This window comes from Panicum virgatum, chromosome 2N (assembly GCF_016808335.1).
Source record: "Panicum virgatum strain AP13 chromosome 2N, P.virgatum_v5, whole genome shotgun sequence".
NCBI lineage: Eukaryota > Viridiplantae > Streptophyta > Magnoliopsida > Poales > Poaceae > Panicum > Panicum virgatum.
Genome location: NC_053146.1, coordinates 44676262 through 44686036, shown reverse-complemented (window position 1 = coordinate 44686036; position 9775 = coordinate 44676262).

Genomic DNA, 9775 nt, shown 5'->3' with positions numbered 1-9775 from the left:
AGGGGCACCTTTTCTTCTTTCACCTGCGCGTATCGCAGTGCCATCGGGTAGCTGGAAAGACACACAAAGTAGCTAGCGCGCGAGCTGCCTCGTGCTAGCCATAGCTGAACGCAAAGATCGACCGTATCTAGTCGCCTCTGCTGCTGCTACGTGCCAACTGCCACCGCGCCTTCTTTGGGACGGCCGGGCCTCGTGGTCCTCGAAAACCTCGCGCTCACCATCCGTTCCCGGCGCTATCCGAGGCGCGCCACCAGTCCACCACACCAACAAGGCAACAACAAGCAGGGGCCACTGGAATCCAGGCTCCCTCTTTTGTTTCGCCTGCGTCGAGCGTCCTCCCCTGAGCTCAGCTGGACGTGGCTGAGCGTTAGGTGCGTGGGCGTTGCCAGCAGAGTAGCAGACGCTGCCAATATACTCCACTGAAACCGCCATGAGGGTCGAGGGACAAAGAAAAAAAAAGAAACACCAAAAAGGCTTGCAGGAGGTTGGAGTTGGACTAGCCGTGCGCTATCCTGAAATAAATTTCTTTTTCTTATAGAAAACACATCAAAATCGCATCGATTGTGGCCTGATCAAGTGGGCTCAGAACGGATTATTTATGTTCCTGGGGCCGGCGTGAATGGAGTGGACGGCTCCGCAAGCACAAATCTGTTGCGGAATGAGTGTGACGACGACGACGCCGCTCGAGATGGTTAGGGCATGTACAACGGCATTAATTAAGCCGTCTTGCCGTCGTCTCATGAGACGACAGCACCGGCTCGTGCTCCGATGGAAAATCGATCTGAGCTCGCCCGTTGTATGCTCGGCTGCGACTCGCAGACGGCGACGAGAGATCCGGTGTGGGCTGCTTCGATTTGGCGCGCGATTCCGTTTGTGGGCGTGCTCCTAGATGCGCATGTCGGGAAGGCGCTGGCCGACGGCGAGCTGTTTGCTCGGCTACATCGCCGTGCGGAGGGATGCGCAGAGTGCCGGCCGCTTCTTGCCGCGCGCTCCTGGCCGCGTCGCCGCCGCCTGAGCCGGCCACCGTGCCTTGCCGCCCGCTCCCGGCCACGCGTGCTGGCCGCGGCGCCACCGGCCGTGCCGCCGCATGCGGCGATAGAGAACAGGAGGACGAACAAAGAGAGAGAGAGAGAGCAGCCGAGAAAGGTCGAGAGAGCAGAAGAGATATTTTCCAATTTCTACAGTACAGTCCGTCAGTCCTGATGTAGTAGTCCTCGTTTAATCGTTTAAAATATAGGAGTTAGAAAGAAAATCTTTTAATCATGATTTATGTAAGAAGAACATAAATTGGAATATAAAATTACATTACAACCCTAATAAAATTGTATTATGTAGCATACAACATGTATAATGTAGAACAAGTAACAAAATAGCACACAAAATGTAATTATATTTGATGTTTCATGTATGCAACAAAATAGCACACAAAATAGCAACAAAATAGCATACAACATGTATAAAATTATTGTTCCATGTATGCCACACACCAATACACAAAAGATTCATTTCATATGTTTGATCACCATGTTTTATGTACCTAGGCATGTAATAAATAGCTAGCAGACAGCCACACAGACAGACTATTTTACAAATTGTCTGCTCTATCGTCTGCATGCAGTATTCTAGACACACACAGACGACAGCCATTTGAGGAGCACCGCTACGTATTCCTCAAATGGCTGCCGTTTTGGGGACACACGTGGCAGTTGATGGTGTTGACTCGCCACCGGAGCAATCCGGTGCGAAAATTTAGGTGAACCGCATTCGGCACGCACCATGTCAAAAGCTGATGTTTCGTCAGGATATGGTATAATGGTCAAATGTTCATACTGTTTGAGAGCCGTGACCATTTCTACTGTTTTTTTTTTGCTTGGAAAAGGGTTGGAAATTTCCATTTGTGCGAAACTGACGGGAAAAAATGGTTGTCCTTGTCGACCAAGTCCAGTTATAATTCCTAGGTTTTGTGTTTTTGGTAAATTTCTGGGTTATTTCTCTCTCAATAGAACAGTACCTCCTTTGTTTTGGACTGGTCTTTTCCACAAGTGCTTCGTTCTTTTCCTCTTACCCGATCGATCACGCTTGTTTGTTCTTCCTCGTCAGCATATGCAAATATTTTGTGGTCGCTTTCACCAGCCTCTGTCCCTCCCCATATGGCGAAAACTTGTCGGTTTTTCACTCCATGACAGCTAGGCAAACTTTTTCTTTCCCCCCTTGCTCCCAACGAAAACGAAGTTTTACTGTTCTTGCTGATGCTAAGCAATCAGCAATTCTCAAGCAGAGAAAAGCCCTACAAGAGCAACTTCCAATCCTTTTTGTGTCGTGATCAGAAGCTGACAGGCCAAAATAGAGTGAGACGCACACAAAGGGCAGCTCTCCTTTGCCCTAATGGGATCCTTTCAGGGGTGACCCATCTAACAGGTACAAAGTGCTAGATGAAACCGCCGGACCAGCCCCCCGCGGCGTGTCACTGCTCCTGGCCTCCTGCTCTAGAACCGGACGGTTCCAAACCACCGGGGATTCCAAGGACCAGCGGCCTCCACGGAGGGAAGATGGAAACCTGAAGGTGACTCGGCGGATGCCACCTCCACTGATTTGTGATTTCCCTTCACCCCCGGTCACCATCTGAAAGACTGAAACAAACACCTCACCATAGGCGTTGTGTTTAACCCAAGCAACCTGCTTGGAGAGGCGAGGTTTTACTTTCGCTGATGGAGGCGCGCGTCACGAACGTTGTTTTCTCAGCAGGAACAGATCGCTGTGGACGAGTAACTGTCGCGCCCACGGAATTATTTGTTCGGGCTCGGAGAACATTTGGCCCAGAGAGAGAGAGAGAGAGGGCCGAGCCTGTCCTTGTCGTGGTGGGTCATGGCCAGGCTCTCGAATAGTTGCAGTTCCAGGTGTGTACAATAGAATACACAAGGAAAAAGCTCCCGCGTTTACTGTCGCGCTCGCGCTAGATTGCGCGACCCCACGTGGACCGATTCGCACGGCACCGCGGACTGCGTGCGTCATATAGCGGGCTGTCAATGCTATCATATTAGGCCACAATAGCAGATTAAGAATATCTACTCTACTGGTCGCGCCAGCCATCAATCGCGCGCCCTCGCGGCGCAGCAACCAACCCACGGGGTCATCTCTTTTTCTCTCTAAAAAATATTTTATCTCACTTATATGACCTCCGTTTTGAGAACCGATTGTACCACAGTATTCTACTCGACGAGCCGAACAAAACTAGATCTCACTTATATATGTTTCAACAACGTTTTGCAACAGTGTCAAATTACTATATACTATAACATAAATTGCGCAGTGTTGCATACATAGTTTGTCACACTTTTAATATATAAGTTGCCATAAAAAATAGTATTTTATTTATATGAGTTTGTCATAAAAGCAGAGTGTCCACCAACAACTCATGTGGCAACTTATGTGCAGGATATCTTTCTGTATTGTGTGGCAAATTATGTATTATATATATGTATCAACTTATGTTTACGACACCATTCTATGTTTGTGGCAACTTATGTGTTATATGTGTGGCAACTTATGTATAAGACACCTCATATTTTCTGGCAACTTCTATATTACAAGTGTGGCAACTTAGTATAAGATTTTTTTTTGGCAACTCGTGTGCATGACACTTTTTCTGGTTTTGTGACAACTCCTGTGCATAATAAAGTATGATTTCATTGTAAAAAAAAATTTCTTGACAACTTACACAAAAAATGTTATTTTTTGTTGCAACTCTTACTTTACAAGTATGACAAATTATGTGTAGACACTGTTGGGGATTGGACCTTCGGGTCAAGCCCTCACCCTCGGAAATGCTCCCTAACCTGTTTGCAGGGCCACAACGAAATGGAGCTAAGCGCACCCGAAGGTAACGGATGAACACTAAGAAGCGCAAGCTCGAAGACCACGACCTTCGGGACCGAAGGATATCACCTTCCGAAGGCCGAAGGTAACGGATAATTGCCCTGAAGCGCAAGCGCAAACTCCAAGACCTTCGGTCCGAAGGATTTCGCCTCCACCGCGCCGAAGGTGACGAACGGCTACCCGGAAGCGTAAACTCGAAGATCAAGACCTTCGGGAGAAGAGCCCGCGACCGGGAACGGTGACGGCTGGTCGATCGTTGATGGAACCTACATGACCCAAACTCCCGGAGGTACCCGAAAGTTATGGTGACCTTCGTCGACTGAAGACATGTGAGTAAAACGTGAGTATGTAAGAAGGTCGGAGTTGTACACCTTCCGAATACGTGAGAAGGTCGGATTTGTAAACCTCTCACCTTGTAATTTTACCCCGGAACCGGCTAAGAGTGAGCTGTAAATGAGTTGGGAGGGGGCAATTTAGGAAAACCTGGCCGAGGGCTAGGGGTATAAATAGCCCCCTCTCTCCACAGTGTAAAGGGTTGAATTTCCTAATCTTTACTGGAGAGTTCGACGTCCGCTTTCTTTGTCTTCGTACTGTTCATGCTCCCTGTTTGGGCATCTAAGAAACAAAGATCCCAACAGAGGCGCCCACCGTTCCAGCACGAAAGACAACCCTCGATGGCCCCAGCGAAGAAAAAAGCCACCGCCGGCACCACAAGCACCACTGAGCCTGGCCGCATCCTCGATGGCCCTCAATCACAACTCGAAGGAACCAACCCAAGGATCGAAGAAATCACCAATGAGGTTGCCATTCATGGAGAACCGGCTGATAACACTGAAAACACTGTTCATCAACTCACAGAAACAGCACTGAAGCTCAAGGCCCTGGAAATGAAGAAAAAGAACATCGAAGCTCAGCTTGCAACCAAAAAGAGGGCACTGGACCAAACAAATAAGCTAGCCGAGGCCAGGCGCAGGCTAGCAGAGATGGAGGCAGAAGTTGAAAACCTGCAGAGGGCATGCCAAGAAATTCCCGAAGGATCCTCCCAGCAAGAAAACCGCTACATCCTCCAGACAGCCTTCGCACAAAATGAAGACAGAAGACCGCCACCTGTCAACCTTCCATTTGACCCAACTTCGCCACTCTCAGTCGCTCTTCAGCGAACTTCATGGCCGCTCGGCTACAAGCCAACACAGCTCCCCAAGTACAATGCTACAACAGACCCAACCCAGTTCCTCATGGCCTACGAAGCAACCATCGCTTCGGCCGGAGGTGACGACTCCACCATGGCCAAGTCCTTCGTCATGGCCTGCGAGGGTTCGGTGGCCAACTGGTACTCGTACTTACCCCCGCAATCAATCAATAATTGGTATCAGCTGAAAGGAAGGCTATTACAGGACTTCCAAGGTTTCAGAAGGCTCAACGCCAACACTGTAAAAGACTTCAAATGCCCCCAGCATGACCGTGAGCCCCTCTACGACTACTTCCGAAGGTTCGTCCAAAAGAAGGCTCAAATCCCAAACTTCCCAGAGAAGGACGCGATAGAGAAATGCATCGAGGGTCTCCTGCCAGGCCAACTTGCTTCACACCTCATAAGAGAACCTCCGAGGACTCTAGAGGAGCTTTATTCAGAAGCAGAAAAGTACGCAAAGTCAGACGCCGACCATCGCAGAAGGGTCGAGCAAAGAAGAATAATGCGTCAGGCAGAGAAATACAATCAACAAACATGGCAGCAAGAAAAGCAGCCAGCTCACCAGCTCGTCTTACCTCTGGAACCTTCGAATGAAGATGAGGACCAAATGACCTTCGATCCCTTCCTGACACCACCAGAGCACCAACGCACAAATGATAAGCAACCTTCGTCCGGAGCACGAGGCAGAGGTCGCGGCAGAGGAAGGGGCCGAGGTCGTGGACCTTCGCACGACCCCAAAAAATTCTTCTGTCACTTCCACGGATCTGACTCCGACCACAGAACAAACCAGTGCCCGGAGAAAAAGAAAACCCTTGATAGAATGGAGGCCGAGAAAAAAGCCAAGCTAGTTGGACACACTACATGGCCACAGAACCAACCTTCTCAACAAATACAGTACACACAACCTTCATACATTCCACCTCCACCATTTACACAAGCGTACCGCCCACCCATGTTTAACTACAACTACAATCACAATTGGCAGCAGCAGCCAAACCCACAAACGCAACCCATTCAACCCACAACCCAAGCTCAACCCACTCAGGAGCAGCTACCTCCACCCCCAGCTCACCCACCAAAGCAAGAAAACCAAACCACAAATAACCAACCCACGGCACTACCATCCTTCGGCATGATCATGCCCATCTCCGGAGGATCGACCCTGGACTTCGAAAACAAGAGGCAACGCAGGGACTACTTCAGGCAAGTCCATTGCATCGTCTCCGAAGGTCCAACCAAGAGAACCCAGTGGTCACACTCTCCAATCACCTTCTCCGAAGAAGATGTCAACCTCATCAGCTACCCACACACAGACGCCCTCGTCATCGAGGCAAACATTCAAGGCTGGAGGATTGGCAAAATATTAGTTGACACTGGCAGCTCAGCAGACATCATATTTTCTGACACCTTTGATAAGATGGGTATTGACCGAAGCCTGCTTCAGCCTTCGGACATCCCTTTAATTGGATTCGGAGGAAAGAGAGTGAACGCAATTGGCAAACTGTCACTACCCGTGTCCTTCGGAGACACAGCCAATGCAAGAACAGAGCACATCACCTTCGATGTGGTAGAAATGCCCTACCCGTACCGCGCAATCTTAGGAAGAGGGACAATCAACAAGTTCGAAGCTATCGTCCATCAACTATACTTGTGTATGAAAATGCCAGCTCCCGCGGGGGTCATCACCGTCCGCGGAGACCAGCAACTTGCGCGGGACATTGAGCGGGGATACACCCCAGGACAGAAAAATGTACACAACCTTCGGAATGAATCCAAGCCCGTTAACTTCAAAGAGCAGCAAAAGGACAGCGAGAAAGCAACCTTCGAAGAAGACTGCGAAGTTAAGAAGGTCCCCCTCGATGAACATCTCCCCGACAAAATGGTGACTATCAATGCAACCCTAGAGCCCGAAGAGGAGAAAGAACTTCTCGAGTTCCTCCGCAAGAATCAAGATGTTTTTGCATGGTCCGCCAGCGACCTTCGGGGAGTCAGCAGAGACATCATTGAGCATCGCCTGGACATCAACCCAAACATCAAGCCGAAGAAGCAGAAGCTTCACAAAATGGCAGATGAAAAGGTCGCAGCAGTCAAGGCCGAAGTCCAGAGACTGCTAGATGCAAATGTCATTAGAGAAGTCAAGTACCCAACATGGCTGGCAAACACTGTGCCGGTCAAAAAGAAGAATGGCAAATGGCGGATGTGCATCGATTTCACTGACCTAAATAAAGCCTGTCCGAAGGATGACTTCCCGCTGCCAAGAATCGACAGAGTCGTTGATGACGCAGCAAACAGTCAACTCATGTCTCTGCTGGATTGCTTCTCTGGATACCATCAGATATGGATGAGAAAGGAAGATGAAGAGAAAACAAGCTTCATAACACCCTTCGGCACCTACTGCTTCGTAAGGATGCCCGAAGGATTAAAGAATGCAGGACAGTCTTTTTCAAGAATGTCCTCCGTGGTTTTAGAACACCAACTTAGAAGGAATGTCCTGGCTTATGTTGACGACATCGTTGTGACCAGTTCAATAAGAAGCAACCATGTGGCAGACCTGGCCGAAACCTTCGCAAGCCTAAGAAAAGCAGGGCTGTCCTTAAACCCCAACAAGTGCATCTTCGGAGTTCACAAAGGAAAGGTGCTAGGATGCCTGGTTTCCACAAAAGGCATCGAAGCAAACCCTGACAAAGTAAAAGCCCTTTGGAAAATGGAGGAGCCGAAGTCCATCAGGGACGTACAGAAACTTACAGGGCGAATAGCAGCCCTAAACAGATTCATCCCCCGCTCTGCAGACAGAAGCCTTCCGTTCTTCAAGGTCCTTTGCAACGCAAACAAATTTCAGTGGGGCCCCGAGCAAAGCGAAGCCCTCCAGGCACTAAAAAACCACCTACAGAACATGATCAAAATGACCTCACCTGACCCGAAGGAAGTGCTGCCCCTGTACATCGCAGCATCCTACTCCGCAGTCAGTGCAGCGCTCGTGCTCGAGAGAGAGAGTGAAGGGAAAAAGAAGCAACTACCTGTTTATTTCGTATCAGAAGCTCTCACTGGCTCGAAGCTCCTGTACTCAGAGCTAGAAAAAATCGCATATGAAGTAGTCATGTCTGCCCGGAAGCTTCGACACTATTTCGAAGCTCACAAGATAATAGTGGTCACAGATCAACCTTTGCATGATTTGTTCAGTAACAGAGAGGCATCTGTCAGAATTGCCAAATGGGCTTCAGAACTCTCCGAGTTTTACATAGACTTCGAAAGAAGAACAGCCATCAAATCACAAGTATTGGCAGATTTCATTGCAGATTGGACATCCCCAACCTTCAGGGAGGAACCTTCGACTCAAACCTAGATCGTGCACTGCGACGGGGCCTGGTGCAACGACGGAGCCGGCATCGCTGCAATCATAGAGTCTCCTTCGGGAGCAAAAACAAGATACGCAGCACGGCTGACCTCTGGCAACTTTGAATCATCAACCAACAACACCACTGAGTACGAAGCCTTGCTGTTGGGCCTTCGCAAAATGAAAGCCCTCGGTCATCAAAATTTCATAGTAAAAATAGATTCAAAGGTCATCAGAGATCATATCGAAAAAGACTCAGAGGCAAGAAAGCCAGAGCTCATCGAGTACCTCGATGCCGTCAGATCCATGGAGAAGTATTTCAAGGGCTTCGACATCATTCACATCCCAAGACACATGAACGACGAAGCTGACAAGCTAGCAAAAGCAGCATCAAGAAAAGAGCAATTACCTTCGGATGTATTTTTCGAAGAAATCACGGAACCTTCGGTCAAGCCAAAGAAAGAAAAACAAGTCTCAGTCATCTCAGCCGAAGATTGGAGAACACCCATAATGAAGTACCTTCGGGGAAACATCGAGCTGCCAGATGAAAAGGAGGAAAAGAAAATGTTCCAGAGAGCGAGAGGCTATGTAATCTCCGAGGGAGAGTTGTTCAAGTCAGGTGTAACCAGCCCATGGTTAAAATGCATATCCATAGCCGAAGGAATCGAGCTCCTCAAGGAAATTCACTCCGGGTTTTGCGGATCACATATTGGCTTCAGACAACTTGTATCCAAAGCCTTCAGGCAAGGATTCTTCTGGCCAATGGTGCTGAAGGACGCTCAGCAGATAGTGAAAACCTGCAGAGCATGCCAAATGATGGGTCCAAAATGCTCAAAACCCTCGGAGCCAACTCAGCTGATACCCCCGACCTGGCCTCTTCAAAGATGGGGAATTGACCTAGTGGGACCTCTACCCACAGCACAGGGCAACTACAAGTACGCAGCAGTCGCTGTCGAGTACTTCACAAAGTGGATCGAAGCCAAGCCACTAATCAACATAACCTCAGAAACGATCAAAAAATTCTTTTGGCAGAACATCATCTGCAGGTTCGGGGTCCCAAGAGAGATAACAGTAGATAACGGGAAACAATTTGATTCACAAATCTTCAGAGAATTCTGTTACAGCGTGGGTACGAAGGTAATCTTCGCCTCGGTGTATCACCTGCAATCAAATGGTGCCGTCGAAAGAGCCAATGACATCATCTTCGGCAGCATCAAAAAGTGCCTGTTCGAACAGAAAAAAGGAAAATGGGCCGATGAACTCCCGAAAGTCATTTGGTCCCACAACACCTCAGAATCAAGAACCACCAAGTTCACCCCATTCAGGCTATTATATGGTGCCGAAGCAATGACACCAGAAGAACTCAAAAATCGAAG